The 18,715-nt window shown below is 44.0% G+C and overlaps 1 pseudogene; it reads right to left on the bottom strand.

The window, feature by feature from the left end:
• Positions 1-9: 9 nt before the first annotated feature.
• On the bottom strand, positions 10-18,508 carry LOC146753041 (obscurin-like; annotated as a pseudogene).
• Positions 18,509-18,715: the final 207 nt, after the last annotated feature.

The following is an 18,715-nucleotide window of genomic DNA, read 5'->3' as shown; positions in this document are numbered from 1 at the left end:
CACCATTGTGATATTTGGTGCAGGCTTCAGCCACACGCCGTCCTTCTGCCAAGTCCCTTCCACATCCTCATGGGACACCTCCACTGAAAAGGTGACAGTTCCCTTCTCAGGGAATTCCAGGGGCTGCAGACCTTTCACCAGCTTCATCTGCCGCACTGAAAGACAACGGGGACAGGTTGGAGATCTCACACCAGCAACTGCGAAATAGAATCATCAAAGGAATCAGAGAAAGGTTTAGGTTGGAAGGGACCTTTGAGATCATCCAGTTCCAAACCCCCTGCTGTAGGCAGGGATGCTTCCCTCTACACCAGATTGCACAAAGCCCCATCCAGCCTGGCCTTGAATGCTTGAATAGCATCAGGACTTCCAAAACAAGTTACTTCCCTCTTCCTCTCCCAGGTACACTATCTGCCAATTAAGCAACAGCCTTTGCAAAGAAGAAATCTTGTTCATAACCAGGTCCATGGGTGCTCTTAAATCGATCCTTCCAGATGGAAAAAAGATTTCAGGTGGTCTCCTAGATTTTACCCCTTTTTGTGTTGCACACAAGACTGAAAAGAAATTACTTTTGCAAAGTTCTTCTTGTCATAAGGAAACAAACATTTGGGGAATGGCAGAACGAGGTAAAATTTACCTTCACGTCATTTGAAATTTCACTCTCATGTTCTTGGTGTGGTTTCTGCTATAATTATTTGGACTAATTAAGCTTTTCCCTGATGAAAGCCTAGAAGTATATCACAAGAAGGACCAACTTACCCATGACCTTTTATTTGTCTTACTCAAGCATCTCCTCCTGACCAGAACTGACAATAAAATATTCAGCCAGACTACAGGTTTGAGCATCTGAGTTGTTTCTAGGATCTCCTGCAAACTTAAGCTTGGAACACACACTTGTCTTTTGAATAAGTGTCTTTTATAGTGCAATAAAACAACAGGTTTTCACATGGCTATTCCTCATTTACCTTGCTCTGAAATCATTCTCAAACCATGAGGGATCAGTCCAGGAAGAAGGAGAGGAGAGGGGAAGTGAAAGGGGAAGTCCACGGTTCTCTAATATCAGGCTTCTTAGCCTAAAGCTCAACAGCAAATAGCAGTCCACTTCTCCACATTGCTAGACTCCGAGCATTTAAAGAACATCAGCTGACCTCATTATGAGCTCTAACACAGCCAAAGAAATTAATATATTCAAATATTCTCTTGAGTGATGAGAAATATGGAGCATAACTTCAGACTTCTGCTGTTAAACTCTCACTTCTATCATAAACCAGGGCAAGAGTTCAATGCTGTTTTAGATGGAGGACACATATTTTAAATAACTCGTCTCATTAAGGCTTGGATTCCCTACTACAATTAGCTAAATTCCAGTTTGGATCATGCTTCACCTTGGATCACTTAGGGCTTCAGCCACTTAATGGAACTAACTCAGTTAAAGGTCAGGGGTAAAATAAAAACTCTCTTGGACTAGCAGAGAGATTTGCAATGGAGTAACTGAAGTAAGGATGGGAGACTGAAGGTGTTGGGGAAGACATCCAGGCTTTAGCTACAGGGCATGCATGCAGAATCACAAAACAAAGGCCAGTCAGAGAAATCAGAGCTTCGTGAGAATTAAGGTGAGGTTGTTTCTACATGCCCACCCTATCTGCCAGTGTAAAACCTGCCAGTGAAAAAAAGGAAAGCTACATATAGGTGGGGAGAATTGTTGGTGAAATTATTTGTGATATTTTTGCTAATAATATGCTCAAAATCCTGGAGCAAGACTTCAAGTTAAGCAACTCAGTCTGTGTAAGTAGACTTACAGAAGGGAACCATAAAGCTTATGAAAGGGAACTGTCAAGCTAATCCACAGCTAAAACAGAGTAGAGACGAATTGCAGGAGCTTGTTTACTTTGCAGAAGTGTGAGCTTTAACCACTGCTGAGCTCCTAGTACAAAAGTCTGAACCAATGCAACAAACCAACCCGTCCATGTTGTACGACAGAATGTACTGACACCACCAGAACACAAAATTCTATGGCTGAAAATACCCGCAAAAATCATCCAGCCCTTCTCCATTGCTCCAGGACATGCTCAGCTCTTTGTGCCCCAGATTTTTCACTAACCTTTCCTGAAACCCACAGTGAAGGCTACAAAGCCCCTCCAAATGACTTATCCACTCATCCAACCATTAAAAAGCTTTTTTGTTGTAGAACTTGCATCTTTGTTATTGCAATTGAAGTCCATTATTTCTGCACAGAGAACAGATTGTTTGCTTCCACTTTCTAAGAGCCTTTTATGTACTCAAAGCCTGCCATCAAGCCTTTCAGTACCTGTTGATGACCTACACAGCAGCAATTGGTGGCAGGGGCTTTGTAGACAAAAATCAGATAGACCTTCAATTCTGTCCTTGTCCATTCCGTAGCAAACATGACAAAAGGATGCAGGAAATAGGACAGAAGTACAGGGCTACAGCTGAGACACCGTTAGCTTACTTGAAAGGAAAGCATCCATAGATAGATGCACTGTTGTGTTTTTATTTTTATTTTTTCATTTAACTCTGACTGCTTATAAAGAGATGCTTTGAAAGACATGCTTTGTAGAGAAGAACAGATGGATAAGCAGGGAATAGGTTGCTAATAGCCTTACAGATGAAGAAAAACAGACTGCACCAGAGTGAGAAATTCCAGAGGAGAATCAGCTAAGAGCTTATGTCAATGACATGGCTGAGGGCTGCTGGGAAGACCGCCCTCTCTTTCACCTTATTTCAAGCATTACAATGGTGTCCAAGCCCAGGGCTGTGTCTCCCTGCCCCCATGGCATGTAGGGCTGGCAGTAGCCACTGTGATAATAGAGAAGACCTGAATCCAAGTTCAAATCACATCCAGTGTCTTTACAGACCTTGCAATCATTCCACTTACTTTCCACATTGATCTTGGCTTGCCTCTTGTCGTCAGGACTCTTGCAGCAGTAAAAGCCCCTGTCTGCAAAGGAGATGTCCTTAACTATCAAGATATGCTTTGTTCCCTCAGCTTTGATCTCTGTTTTTTCACTGGCCTTCAATACAATGCTGTTCCTCATCCACTTGACTTCTGCAGGCTTGCTCAGCTCTACCTCCAGGGTCACTGTGTCTCTCTCTCTTCAACAGTTTTAGGCTCCAGTTTCTTCTTGAATGAGACTGAGGCCTCTGATCAATGTGAAGAAATAACAGTAAGAACACAGAGAATCCACAAAACAGTTTTTTTATAAAGAATTTAAATGGTGGTTCCAGTGCCAATGCATTCAGGGGAACCCTACTTAAGGAAGCAAAATTCCATATCGTCACCATAACCAGAGGAAAGGCAATATGAAACCCACAAACCACAGCACCAGTGACAGCCTATCAATGGGGCATTACAGCCCCTTACCTCGGACTCTGAGATTGGCTGTGCTTTCTACGCCCTCAGCACTGGCAGAGATTTCAGCTGCATCTTCCAGTGTCAGATCGGTGATGGTGAGGCTGTGGTTGGTGTCCTTCTGTGAGATCACGAGTTTCTGACTGGCTTCAATCTTGACACCATTCCTGAACCAGGTGACCACAGCATCACTGGGAGAAACAGTGCACTTGAACACAGCCTCTTTGCCTTCTTCAGAAGCCACGTGGTTGAGGCTCGTAACAAATTTCACCACCCTGGGAGCTGATGGAGAAGAAGAAACCACTTAGGAGCACATAAAAGATGTGTCCCTAAGTGTATGAGCTCGTTTATGTTTGAGCACCTTCAAAGAGCCAACAGAGTCAATGATTTTATTGGAAGCATCAGATTTTATGACTCGCAGGAAGTGATCACCATAACTCACACTCACATCCCCTGTCTGTAGAGGAGATCCTCCTTGCATCTACAAAGATGCAAGAAGAAAAGAGGCAAAGAAGGGGTAAAAAAAATCCCATCTTACATTTGGGATGCTTAATTCCAGCCTTGAAGGCTGATTTGCCCACTTAACTGCTGTGCTCTTCAGAAGCAGTTGTTCCACAGTTATTTTGAGAGAAAGAAATTTTGTACTTGGTTGTTAACACAGAGAACAGCATAAACACACAAATGAACTCAGCTTTGCAGTGTTGTAATGGCTGATGAGGGAAGCCAAGGATCCTTCCACACTGTCAGCCTTCATTTCCAGAGACATACCTTTGGGGGTGATGCTAATGCTGCTCTTGTCATCTCTGGACTCACAGAAGTACTCTCCCTCGTCCTCAGCCTGGATCCCTCTTATTGCCAGAGTTCTTCTGACCCCTTCCTCATCAATCTGGAAACGTTTGCTGGGTTTGATCTCAACTGCATTCCTGCACCACACCACCTTCCCTTTGGCATGGCTCACTTCCTCTTCCTCTAAGCCACATAAACAGCTGCTTAGTGCTCCCAAAGCGAATGCTCACCAGTTGTTTCCAACTTGAAGGTCATCTTCTGGCCAGCAGCCTCGCAGATGTATTCTCCAGCATCTTTCTTCTCCAGCTGCTCCACAACCAGACGCCGTGTTTTGCCCACAGATTCCATTCTGAACTTTCTGGAGGAGGCAAGCAGTCTTCCATCCTTGTACCATTTTACTTCGGTTGGATCCTGTGCTACTTCACAGCTCAGGGAGGCACTTGCTGCCAGGGCAGCACTCACCTCTTTCTGCACCTGCTCCTGGTTTATAAACACAGGTTTTGGCTCTGAGGGAAGAAAAGTATTGACTGAGGGACTGAAATGAGACCATCTTGCAGGTTTGTATGTACAGGTTGGAACAGGTTTAGGTTACCACTTGTGCCCAAACTAATAGCCTTCACTAGAGAATATCAGCTCTTCTGTTGAAACTAAGTGTCAAATCTAGGCAAGAAAGAACCCAGGAACTGAAGGAACCAAGAGGGTCCTTGAACACCAGTCCCATGGTTGCAAGTCACTATGCAAACATATTGAACCCAAAAGAACATCTGTCCTGCAGGCAACCAAAACCTGAGTTCCTTTTACTTAAGACCCACTGTGAAACATCAAAACACATAAACGTGTGATAGTCAAACCACTGGCTGCCTTTTCATGACCCAGAACAGTACTCCTGGCTTCCTGAACAGACTCCTCATGGCCTCTACCATTGCCACAACTGTGACTGTCAAAGGCACAAAGGAAATATGCTCACCAACGCAGTCCTTTGTTCTTTGTGTGTGATTTGCAGATATCTATCTTACTTTGAGGTCTGGGAATAGTCAGCTCTACCAGGTCTCTTACTGTGAGTAGCAGACTCACCTATCCAGATGCAGCCTCCAACATAAAGGCATAGTAAAAAGGCAGTGTACTACTAGGAGAAGTTCCTGCTTCTCCTGCCACGAAAGGCTGCACATAGAACATGCACTCCAGCCTCACTGCACATACTTATCTTAGTCAAATGTTTTGGTGAACAAGAATTACAGTTTGGGATCTCAGGCACTGGAGAGATTTGAATAATATCTTGAATATTGCTTCCACTGTACATATATCAGTAATTATTATTCTACAGACAGACTGAAACAGGTCTTTGTGCCATACTAAATCCAAATACTTTCTACAAACCCAGGCAATCAAGTATAGGGGAAAAACCTCAGCACAGACTACTGCAACTGGATCACTGTATAATGGAAACTAGATTTTACTTTACTGTTCTCTGCTGTATTTCATACAACACCTGTCTTACCTGTGACATGAATCTTGAAGGTGAGTTTCTGGCCAGCAGCCTCGCAGCTGTACTCCCCTGCATCTTTCTTCTCCACCTGGCTCACCACCAGCCGACGCTGTTTGCCCTCTGACTCAGCCTTGAACTTCTTGCTCCAGGTGATCAGTTTCCCCTCCTTGTACCACTTCACCTCCATCTTCTCCTGGGCCACCTCGCAGCTCAGCGTGGCATTTTCTGTTGGTGCAGCCTTCACCTCCTTCTGCACCTTCTCCTTGTTGAAAAAAGCATCTTCTGCTTCTGGAATTGAAGGCAAATGGGCACATTTAAGACATGAATCTTTTCTACACAGCCTTCCCCAAATGCCCAAATTAGTCTTTGGACTGTACCGTTGAGGACAGCTTTCCCACTCACATTTCCTGACAGTGCTATGAACTGAATGCCAACATCTGAACTATATCAATTGCCAGTGAAGAACTTCCTCCCTGCCAGACCAAAACAGCTTAGATAGCCCTAAACTTGTTTTCATTTCCACCAGTATCATGTTCCAAAATCTTCAAAAATTAAAAAATACCCCTTTCCCCACTGTCCAGCAGCACACCAGCATACGCAGTCATTGAAAAGTCTGTTTCATACAAGGGGACAGGCATTAAATTGTCCAAACAAGCTGACAGCTGTAAGTTGCTTTGCCAGCAAAAGCCAGGTGAGGGTCAAGGTTAAATTCTGTTTGTGATTAAGTCATAGTGAGGAAATGTATTTTTCTCACCTACTTATTTCTGAAAACAATTCTAATATCTCCTGAGTTTTCAGAGGCAGTAATAAAATGGTTTCCCCTATGGAATCATAGAACGGTTTGGGTATAGAAGGAAGCTTTAAAGATCATCCAGTCCAACCTCTTGCCGTGGTCAGGGACAACATTCACTAAATGAGGCTGCCCAGGGTCCCCATCCAGCCTGGCCTTGGACACTCCAATGATGAGTCACCCACAACCTTCACTGGACAATCTGTTCCAGTGTATCACCATCCTCATCATAAAGAACTTTTCTCATGTCCAAACTGAGTCTACCCTCTTCACTTTTGAAACCATTGCCCCTTCTTATGTTGCTATAGACCCTGGTAAAAAGCCTTTTTCCACTTTCTTATCAGACTCTCCTAATAAATAGAACGCCTGTCTTCCTCCATTTTGGAATGAAAAGCACCAGCTTGAAGCCTTTCTATTTTTAAGCATTTCTTTTGTACCTGCTATAGAGAAGAAAACAAAAGAAAATACTGGAAAACCTTTTTAGTTGCAGGTTTCTTTAATTTAATAGAAACCACCAATGCCGCCGTCTAGCATTGTGACCAAATGCTGTCTCTGAGACTATTTAGGAAGAAGCATTTGCAGGGGTGTGCTTGTGCCCTGAAGATATCTTTAATATTCTTTAATTTCCCCTGAAATTATTGACTTCTCATTTTGCTATCATTGCATCTACTTGAGATCCCCAGGGAAATTCCCAAATTATTTCCAGCCTGTCTTAAGCTGAGGCTACCCAAGTCCTAAGTGTTCATAGATTCAGAAGGCAAACAGAAAACTATATGAATTAAACAGAATTTAAGCACCGTCTACATCACTGAATGCTGGGGTTAAATGTGTCAAACCACTTAACTTTCCCCTCCTTCTTTGTTGGGGGGTTCAATACAGTCGAAACAATTTCTCTCACCTGTGACATGAATCTTGAAGGTGAGTTTCTGGCCAGCAGCCTCGCAGCTGTACTCCCCTGCATCTTTCTTCTCCACCTGGCTCACCACCAGCCGACGCTGTTTGCTCTCTGACTCCACCCTGAACTTCTTGCTCGAGGTGATCAGTTTCCCCTCCTTGTACCACTTCACCTCCGTCTTCTCCTGGGTCACCTCGCAGCTCAGCGTGGCATTTTCTGTTGGTGCAGCCTTCACCTCCTTCTGCACCTTCTGCTTGTGATAAAGGCATCCTCTGCTTCTGGAATTGAACTGGAAAACATTGGGTAAAATATACATTAGATATGAGCAACTTGTGACTGGAAGACATTAAAAGTTGCTTCTATGTTGTATTGGACCATTTCCTGGAGCAACTCTGCTTCACAGTGTTTATCACACATTATAATGCATCCTCAGCACAGTCCCTATGGTCATCCCATCCCTCTGGGTAGTCTTTACTATCAGCTAGGACTCCTAATTTTCAGATTTCTTCTAATGAAGACAATGACAGATCTTCATCTGTCTGTCTTTTTGATACTGCTGCACTCTACACTGGATATCAGCCAAGTACAGCTCAATTATGAAGACCTCAAAATCAGGAAACCATAGAAATTTAAGAGCAGAAAACCATCTTTTGACTCTACCCTTTGGTAATGATATTCACCTTAATATGGTGAATTATGGTTAATATGGTGAATATTTGGCCTACATTAGGTTTTGTAGCTCAGTTTTATGCATAAATCATGGTTTTGTACTCTCAGCAACCTCTGATTCTTCAGAGAACTGGCTGAGGTCATCTCCTCTTAATACCTAACACATATAGAAGAAAGTGTTTAAAGCCCACCTTACCCTTTGTGTCAACAAATGGAGTTAGCATCAGAAAGATATCAAGTGTAATTAGTTAGGCATACACACTTCAGTTAAGGTGATTCAGTTAATCACTTTGCTAAGTGGGATCGATTGATACATTGAATCTTTTATTGATTACTTTAATGACTGTTTTATCTGATTCTCCTTTTACCAACAACTGGTTGCTGAGAGCGTTCATGCTAGCTCCTATTTGAGGCGTGGGAGAACAGATAAACCCTAAATAAATGGGCTTCCATTTCTATTCCATGGTTTGCCCTACAAAAGGCTGTAGAGTGCAGAATATTTCTGAAGTACTTACATCATTGACTTCTCTAGTGCTAGCCAGCTTCTAACAGCAGAGCAATTTTGAATAAGCTTCCTATGCTTGTTTGGGTCCCAGGAAAGATCCCAGGGTCCTGATGCTGATACCAAGACAGAGGCTCCAAGCATGAATGCAGGACTAGCAGTTGTGAGGGGGATTGACATTGCCTTTTATTTGCAGTGGAGACATGGAAGACCACTCATTCAGATCATTCATGCAAGCATATTCAGGCATACCCAGATCAGGTGACCGGGAAGGCTCCTGCTCCCCAGCAGTCATGGCAAACCCTTCCAGGACCTGTCCCCTATCTCCTTCCTCCCCGCTGTCACTCTGTGAAGCCTTCTGCTGCCATCCCTTTCCCTTCCTTCATGACTTTCTCCTCTGCATGCTGTCTGAATTCTGAGTGGCAGCAGCTGCCCAGGAGGGTAAGTTCAGCTCAAGTTGCTGTGCTGCTGACCGTTGCAGTACGTGCAATCCCAGGATTCACACCACAGCTCTACCACCAGCACTGCAGTCCACTGAAGGCGAGGGAGCAGGGCAGCAAGCCAATGCAAGAATGCAGTTGATACACTCTACATTTGATCTCCCTGCTCGTATTGACTGCAGAAGCATCATTCTCTCCACCCATCTTCAACAGCCCCTGTTTTGACTGATGATTTTCAGGGGAGGTTCAAGTTGGATGTTAAGAAAAACTTCTTCTGAAGAGGAATGGTGATGTGGTGGCACAGCTTTGCAGGGAGGTGGTGGGGTCACCATCCCTGGAAGTGTTCAATAACCATGGAGATGTGGCACTGAGGGACGTGGGCAGTGTGCATGGTGGGATGGGTTGAGGCTGGATGTGGGGATCTTTGTGGTCTTTTCCAACCACAATGATTTGATGAAGATCAGAAGGCTTGCTTATTAGCAAGACAACAAACATGGCCTAGACCAACCAGGTGATGCAAAACTTCTCAAAAATGCAATGGAGCTTTGGCCCACTTCAAATAAGGATTTCAGCGTGCACCACAAATACTGAGATAATGAGATGGCAGAATCAGCCCTTTTTACTCTAGTTTTCTATAGGTTTCCAAGGTGTGCAGCACTTGTTTCTTTTAAGCAAGAAGGTCTAATCTGCATCCCGTAATGCTCAACACTCAGCACCTAACATTCAACATGTCCTTAAAATGGGATTGTTCTGTGCTACCAGTGGAACCCTGGGGTAGAGGAACCCTGAAAATCTTTCTGAGTGCAATGGTAAGAGGAGAAATTAAGACTCAGGAAGCCATTGCACTTTGGGAGAAGCTAGTAAGATGAGGATTTCTGTAGTGAAAGAGCCAACCACTCCAAGAGTACTCATAATCCCTCCTGACTTTCACACCACATCATTCTGCAGTGAGGGCTGGACTTGCACGTCATGTTACAGTGGTACACATGAGAAATACAGCAACGGTAGCTAGGCAAGCACTCTCCACGTATGGCAGAGGAGGAGGTATTACATTACCCTGTGCAGCCATGAGCTCATCCGGTCTGAAAGAGAACAGAAAACCTTTGGTTTCTGAGGCAAACAGCTAATAATAGCCCTCAGCTAGCAAAATTCAAGTGTAAAAGCACTACATTTCTGGGTTTTCTCCCTATACCTCTGCAATAAGACGTGCGCTGGCTTTGGCTGCTGAGGATTAACTTGGTTGATTCCAGCTGTTGCCATAGTCTTTCTGTCATCATTCATATTTCATTTTCTCTGACAGATACCTCCCAAATCTACCCTGTCTTTAATCCATTCTTTGCTGAAACTGCCAATTTCCTGAGCCAAAAGCATGAGCTACACAACTCACGGAACAGATCCAAAGGCCCCAGAATCACATCCACGTGGTGTGGGAACAGTAAGAGCTGATAGTTTAGAGTCTACACCACAGGCAGCAGCAAAACTGTCTACTACAGGAGCAGAGATATATTGCACACCAGGGACTGAAGGAGCAGAATGCCCCAAGACGGAGAGAGCAAAGACTGCAACCTTTACAAGGGAACAGAACGCAAGCTATGCCCTGCAAGGACACCAGGTCTGTGTGAGCAGAAAGGCAGTAGACTCCCAGTACAGTTGCTCCTCCACATAGCTGATCAAATGCCAAACCTTGACCAGGATTAAGCTCCAGTTTAAGTGTTTACTGCCATAACAAAGAAGAGGAGAAAACAGATTCCCCGTCCTGATCAGCTCAGAATACAAGACGAGAACTGTAAAGTTAACAGAGAACAAGTTGACTTATGAGAAAAGCCAGTAGAGTGCAGCTACAAATAAAACAGAAGACAAACCCTCGTCATCAGCCAGCTCACTAATGGTCACTCAGAATGCAGCTGATGTGCTCAAGGCTATCTGGAGTTTTAATTAAAATTTACCAGATCTTGTGCAGAATATACTGACACCAGAGCAATCTCTACTGCAGCTGGAGTGAGAGATCTGCCTCTGTTCTAAACCCTCAGACTAATGAGAAACTTACAATTAGAAAGATATAAATGGATTCGTGGTTGGTCATTACATTTACAGAACATGGAACGAATGGTCGTCAACGTGGGATTCAACAAGCCAAAGGCAAGTGCAATGCCTCTGACTAAAAGTTCTTAGGACACCGACAACCAAACCTCAGTGCAGCCACAGTAGAGATCTGTAACTACTACTGTTGAAATATCAACTGGCAGAGCAGTGTTGCACATTGTACAAATCACAGTTGGACATCCATGGACAGCTGATCATAAAAGTAGTCGTAGGAAAAGAGCTGGATGAAACATTGTTAAAAACAATCATTTTAGCTGCACGTTTGTAAGCATTTCTTTTCATCCTCCCCAAAACAGTTTCATGTCAGAATAAAGAGGACACGTTCACACAGACGTTTCCACAGCCAGACTATGGAATAATCAAAGAATATCAACCAAAATGTGTTTCCTACCAGTTACATGAATCTTGAAGTTGAGTTTCTGGCCAGCAGCCTCGCAGCTGTACTCCCCTGCATCTTTCTTCTCCACCTGGCTCACCACCAGCCGACGCTGTTTGCCCTCTGACTCCACCTTGAACTTCTTGCTCGAGGTGATCAGTTTCCCCTCCTTGTACCACTTCACCTCCGTCTTCTCCTGGGCCACCTCGCAGCTCAGCGTGGCATTTTGAGTCAGTGCAGCCTTCACCTCCTTTTGTACCTTGTCCTTGTTTGTAAACACGTCTTCTTTCTCTGCAGGGACATCACAACAGCCACACCGTTTTGCTGTAGTCTGCTGCAGAGCCAACTCCAGTTCCCCGTTTTCACTATATTTGCCCTTCACAGAGAGCATCGTGATGCCTCATTAAGACAGGAAAATACTTTCCCCTCTATTTTGCCTTGGGAAATGATAGGCATATCACTTCATATCATATCATATCACATCATATCATATCATATCATATCACATCATATCATATCATATCATATCGGAAAGCTAAACATTTTGCAGTCTGATAGCAGATTTGGACATGGGATTTAGAACACCTGCATGCACTGCTGAACCTCCTCCCTTATCTTTTTTTCTTCTCATGTCTCTCTACATTTCCAGTAAATCAGAAGGGAACGGTCCTCTAGAACAGGTTGCCCAAGGAGACTGTGGATGCTCCATCCCTGCAGGCATTCAAGGCCAGGCTGGATGTGGTTCTGGGCAGCCTGGGCTGCTGGTTGGCAACCCTGCACATAGGAAGAAGGGGGTTGGAACTGGATGAGCACTGTGGGCCTTTGCAACCCAGGCCATATATGAGTCTGATTATTTGCATTTTCCACCTAATTGTGTCATTAAAATTTTGTAACCAGATCTCTTCAAACACCTCCCCTTTTCTCACTCCTTGCATGCCTGGTGTGCGCTTGCACTGTAACCCTGCAGACACCAGCTGACTACAAGAGCTGCACAAGTTACCCTCCTTGCCTATGGTTTGTTGCAGTAATTCATTCCTGGATGGAAAAGCACATGTAGAAAAGTGTTGCTATGACACTAGATGACAAAGAAAGTCCTATAGCCAAAGTGTTTTGCACCAGAGAGGCTGTCAGTTGATCCTCCAAATGCAAGACACACAAAATGAAGCATTCCTTTCTCTCTGGGATTCCAAGCATTTTCTCACCTCTGACTTTCACTTGGAATGTTGCTTTGTCATCTTTTGTTTCACAGCTGTAGCTCCCTTGGTCTTTCAGGGTCATATTTTTGACCATGAGCTTGCGGTGCGTCCCCTGGGAGATGATGGTTGTCTTCTGGTCCTGCTTCACCTCTGTTTGATCTTTCTTCCATGCGACAGCTCCGCTTGCAGCTGACACCTCACACACCAGCTCCAGGTCTTCAGAAGGACTGACTGATATTTCTGGAGTCGTTTTGGGCTTCTTGACAAAATTAATGGCTTCATCTGAAGAAAAAAAGAGAAAGTGGTTTACATCCTGACTCAGGCTTATTCAGCACAGCATGAAGATACAGTTAGAACTGATTGTAATGTCTCTGCTCATTACATCTGGGGGATCGAGTTTCACCTCTGGAGGTACTCACATACAAACGTGTGCTTGATTCTCCTGTGTAAATAAAGAGTAAGTTCTATGCAGACAGTTCTTATTTCTTCTAATCAATTCTGTATTCTGCACATGTTCTTCTGAAGCTAAAATGAAGGCAGCTAAGTAACGTGTTTGCAGTACATGAACAAACCTATTTAACACCTTGTCTCTAAGCTAACAAGCAGCGTTTGATGAGCACATCAGTATTTCATGCCCTTCATTCCATCCACACAGAACCTGCCTGAGGAGCAAGCTGATGGCTGTCAGCTACAGGCAGACCTAGCTTAGTATTGCATTTCTTAGAGCAACAACTGTTGCTTTCAGTCACTGAATATACCAAGGCCAATTGCTATGCCAGGCGCATTTATGGCATCAGTGAACAAATAATGCGTTAAAAATTGTAATAGACAGGAGCCATCTATTCTTTTAAAACTAGGTGACCAAAGAAGAACAGTCCCTCTAGAGTCAAGCTGTTAAGAACTAATAGCATCAATCAATATCACATAGATAGATTACAGCGAAAGGCTTTCAGTAGAGCTTCAGTTCATAAATGAAAACTGGGTTATGGAAAATAGGCTCAAGATAGAAACCAGAAAACAGATCTTAACACCAGGTTCTGTGAATGCAGCCAGCTGAATTTCACAGATATTGAATTTCAATGACAATTTCTTGTGTTATTTTACCTTCCAGCTCCACCCTGAACAGGAACATGTCAGTGACAAGCATTACTGCTCCAGGCTTGACCTGACAGTGTTTTACTTGCACTATGAGCTAATGGCTGTGCTTACAGCACCTCAGGGAGACACCTCAGAGATCACAACATCCTTCGGGTACAGCAGGAGACACTCAACTCTCCAAATGTGGAGTTTAATTTGTCAAAAGAGGAGACAGGATTCCCATGCTAAGAACTTAGGAACATTCAGTCATAGGTTTAAAGATGATGTAAGCGCTGAGGCAATTCATGAACTAGAAGAATGAAGCCCAGATGTCAGGGCTCAAGGTGTGACTCCAGCCCCAGCTGGAGCTAAGGCTGTCTTGAATTCATCACAACACAGTTACATTATTTGCTCGTACTGTGGATTTGCATAGGGACAACAGGAAGGTCAGAATTACTTCAATAGAGATATGCAAACTTTGTCCTAAATACTGGAAACCCACAGGGCTGGACAAATAAAATGAATTAAGTCTGAAGTGCTTTATATGGATTGTGATCCTATGTTTGCCTCACAAACTTACCTGAGACTTTCCAATCAAAAATCAGAGTGTCATCTCCAATTTTGCAGATGTATGTTCCCTCGTCTTCTTTTGTTACAGCTGAAGCCACAAGCTTATGCAGTTTCCCTTTATCTTCCATTGTGAATTTCTTACTGGTCGTGATTTCTTTGCCATTTTTGTACCACTTCACCATGACATTGGCTTCAGAGGTCTCAGAAACAAATTCAGCTTGCTTTCCAGCAACGGCCCTGATTACTCCTCCAGTTGTCTCTTTGATTACGAAGTTTGCCAGTGCTGAAACAAAATATGCACACATAAAATATGTATGATGGTAAAGAACTGCAGGGACATTGGTGACCATGAGGCATTCATTTATCATAAGATCAAACGTGCACGTTTAGTCCTAGTTCTAATTGCTAGATTCTAATTCAGAAGCTGGCAAATTGGCAGCTTTTATAAACCACGTACCAGATTACCTTATCTCCACAAGTTGAAGGACATACACTGGACAGGGGACAGAGCCAAAGGAAGAAGCCCAAGGCTTCAAGAAAATGTCTAAAATAGGAAAACTGAGGAAAGAATTGGAACAAGCAAACTAGAAGGAAATCAATGGAAAAACAGAATTCCTTTATGGAAATTAATTGGAGCGCAAAAGTTAGATGATAAAACTGGCCCCTATTAACACACAGTGGAATAATTGACTTCACAGATTCAAAATCTCACCACTGTCTTAGCCAAAAGTTCAAGCCTAAGTCCACGGTCCTATTTTACTGAGGGTAATTGAGCTTGTTTTCCAACTTCTTGTTAACATATCATTTCAAAACAGCGCACACAACTGAGTTGGGTCTGTTGAAAGAGCGCAGTCAGAACTGCTAAAATCAAAGTCTGGATTATGCATGCATTTGTTCTACAGTTCCAAGAACACGCATGTATAATACAAATTCAACAACGCTCTACAGAATGCCTGTATTTAGGAGCTCGAGAGCCAGCTGATGGACACTGGGATGACTGAGATCCTGTCAATACATTTAACTCCATCCTATCATACTGTCAAATTTCATTCATTTTTTCAGGAACTCTCTCTTATCATTGTAGTCCCCTCACCACTGCTGGATGTGAGCCCAGCCACACAAACGCAGCTGCTGGTTTTCACTGCAGATACTGCAGTAAGGAGGAACAGCCTCCGGACTGGACCAGCTGAGCGTGGCCCTACCAGGATTTGCTCCAAAGGTCTTATTACCAGTAGTGCTTCCTGATGAAATACATGGGGGTCCTCCTTTGATTCCAACCCCAACCCACCCCACCATGTCCCCTGATAACATCCATCAGGGCCACATCTCCACAGTTCTGAACACCTCCAGGGATCCCACCACCTCCCTGGGCAGCCTGTGCCAGTTAATTCTGTGGGCAGACCAGCCAGTATGAAATATTATGCTAACATGACAAAGAGAGAGAAGAAAAGCAAAATTAAGACTAGCTGACAAGCCTTGGCAGGAAGTTCTGCTCTCCATCAATTTAGTCCCATTATTCAATTCTGTTGGGAGCTGTCTCCATGCCTCTCTGGAGTTTGTTCTTTGAGAAGAGGCAATTAAGTAAGCTCTCCAATGCCAAAGTGTATACACTTCACAGGTCTCTTCTACATTTGGGATCACTGCTACAAAAAGAGCTGTTGACATCATCTCTCGTGGCCACCCTGACAGAAGAGCAGGAAGGCTGGGATGCTCTTTTTCCTATCTTTCCCTTGACTTCCTCTATATCTTAGGGACGAATCACAGGACAGAGCACAGAAATCAAATGGCTCTACAAAGCAGATTGGCCAGTTCAAGTCAAAACAGCCACTGAAAACACCCCAGATGCTGTCTGACAACAGCTGGACTGTCGGGGAGTCAGGTGGATGCAGTCTGCTGGCCCTGGGCAAAAGGAGCACAGCCCAGACTGTCACATACCTTTCACTGAAAGCTGATAGAGCATTTTATCCCCCTCACAGATGCACTGACAACTTCCAGCAGCATCCATTGAGACGCTGTGAATTTTCAGGGTGTGTTTCTTCCCCTCAATGTGCAGTTCATATTTTCCACTGGCCTTGAGCTCCTTCTCATCCTTCATCCACTCCACAGTAGCACCTGTGTCTGAAAGCTCAGCCTGCAGTTTGGCTTCCTCACGCAGCCGAGCGCAGATCTTTTCTACATCTTTGCTCTTATTGGTAAATCTCACTGCAGCACCTGTCAGGAGCAAAGGCCTCGTTATTTCAATTTATATCAGGCTAACGTGGTCAATGTTTGCTGCAAGATCTCTGAAAAAGTATCACCTTCTGTTCCTGCACTCATCATTGTGTCAGTGCTGAGCAATTCAAGATGTTTCATTTGGTCTTCTTGCCGGATTTACTAAGTAAAAATCAACCAAACATCTCCTTCTACTGATTAAGAATGCTTTAAACATGCTTCTGCAGAGGTTTCCACCCAATGACAAACAGCTCCTCCCATCATGAATGTTTATTTGTTCTACTTTGTCATGCTAAGCTGATTGATAGAGATATTATTGGAATGATTGCTCCCCTACTTCTAAACTATTCCAGTGCAATCAGAAAGGCTGTCTGAACCTGGAGCTGAAAGTACTGCCCTATGGTGATGCAGTGGTAAACCTGGTGACTGAATGCACTGGCCAAGAGCTGTGAACTGCAGACATTCATCAGCTGGCATGAAGCAATCTGGTTCAGATACCAAGCAGCTGGGTAGATTGGCTTACCCTACACTCAGTGCTATCATGTTTAGGTCATTACCGGGACTCACGTCAGTCCATGTGATGCAGTTTCAGGTATTTGGTACAGTCAGTGAATGCCTGCAGCCCCACTTCTAATCATCAGATCACAGCAACTATGCCTTGACTGTAAGAGGGAAGGAGAAGGATCAAAGCAAATACCTCTCACTCTCATCTTGGTGCTGACATCAACATTTTTGGCAACAAATTTCACTTCTTCTGCTCCATCATCCTTCTTGGGGACGTTCTTCATGATTAGGCTGTGAGTAGTTTGGGTTCTCTTGATGATCCAGGTCTCACTTTCCTGTAAGACTTTACCACTGAGGTACCAAGTGCCGCAACACGTTGTTGTAAGGTCAATAGTAAACATGGCATCCCCTACAGGTACAGCTTCACCAGTTGTTAGGGGGGATTTCACAGCCAGGACTGGTTCTGAGGAAGAACAACATGGATGTCTTAATGCTCTTTAGATGCAAGTCTGGTATCTCATTTAGAGATGGAAGATTAAATCATAGGTACATTTCTACTTCTCCCTTTGCATGAGTGCTGGAAGAAGCACTTCTATGCTTCAGATCTGTTACAGAAAGTTCTGCCTCTTGCACATGTGAGATATCAAAAGATAAGGATATTCATCTCTCTGTCACAGAAATATATCTTGTATCACTTTAGTGGTAGCTGGATGTTGATAGGAGATAGGAGAACTAGGAACAAAGGAAAGCCTTTGGTGTGTTAATGCACTACTATCTTTACAGTCAAAGGAAACATCTTTAGGGAACATACACAGCTCCTCAGCTCACACTGACCCATTTCCATTGGGGTTTTTGTGCTTACCAAGGTGCACGCTCCCTGGGAATTCCAGAGACGGGCTCTGTCCATGCGCATTGACTGCAGACACTCGGAACTGATCATCAGCCTCTTCAGACAGATTGCTCACCGTGAACTCTGGGACGGGGACATGAGACTCGTGGCACCTCACCCAGGTGAAGCCAGTTAGTTTATTGGGTTCCACAATGTAGCCATCGATTAGAATGGGGTGGTGCATCTTCAGAGGGGACCATGCCAGCATCACTGAGCTTTCTGTTTTATTTTTCACCACGGGGTCAACTGGGGGCTGGGTGGGAGGTTTTCTGGGAGCTGAACAGAAAGAAATACAGAAATATTAGCATAAGGTCATTTAGGCTGGAAAAGACCTTCAAGATCAGCAGACTCAACTTTCAGCATGACCTACTGAGTCCCACCATTAACTACTGTGCTACCTGAGGACATACATGACAAGCTTATTCCTGCAGGTATTTGCATAGAGAATATATTCACCCTCTGGTTGCTTTGGAACATTTTACAGGTTAAAATCCCATCAGACTTTTTCACTGTGTGCAGCCACTGATACAGGCAGGAGGCTGGGAATTACCTGATGGGCTCTAGTTACAGACTACTGACACAGTAAAGGATTGAGTTCATTTCATTTTGGCCATCAGAAAGTTTGGTGGCTGGTTTGAGTCACCCATCTAGACTCCAATTATAAGCATATGGAGAACAGCACATTTAGGAGAACTCATCTCATCCTAATAAACCTGAATGAAATCACAGAATCATAGGATCACGGGAGGGCTTGTGTTGGAATAAACCTTCAAGATCATTAAGTGCTAAATGCCAAAGGTCCCACTAACATAGCATGAAGCCGAAAGCGAGACGCTGGAATCAGATCTCCTGAC

Source organism: Coturnix japonica, unplaced genomic scaffold (genome assembly GCF_054131305.1).
Source record: "Coturnix japonica strain WE unplaced genomic scaffold, WE-NBRP24 Scf040, whole genome shotgun sequence".
Lineage (NCBI taxonomy): Eukaryota > Metazoa > Chordata > Aves > Galliformes > Phasianidae > Coturnix > Coturnix japonica.
The sequence above is the reverse complement of the archived record's forward strand: the minus strand, read 5'-3'. Positions and strand labels throughout refer to the sequence as shown.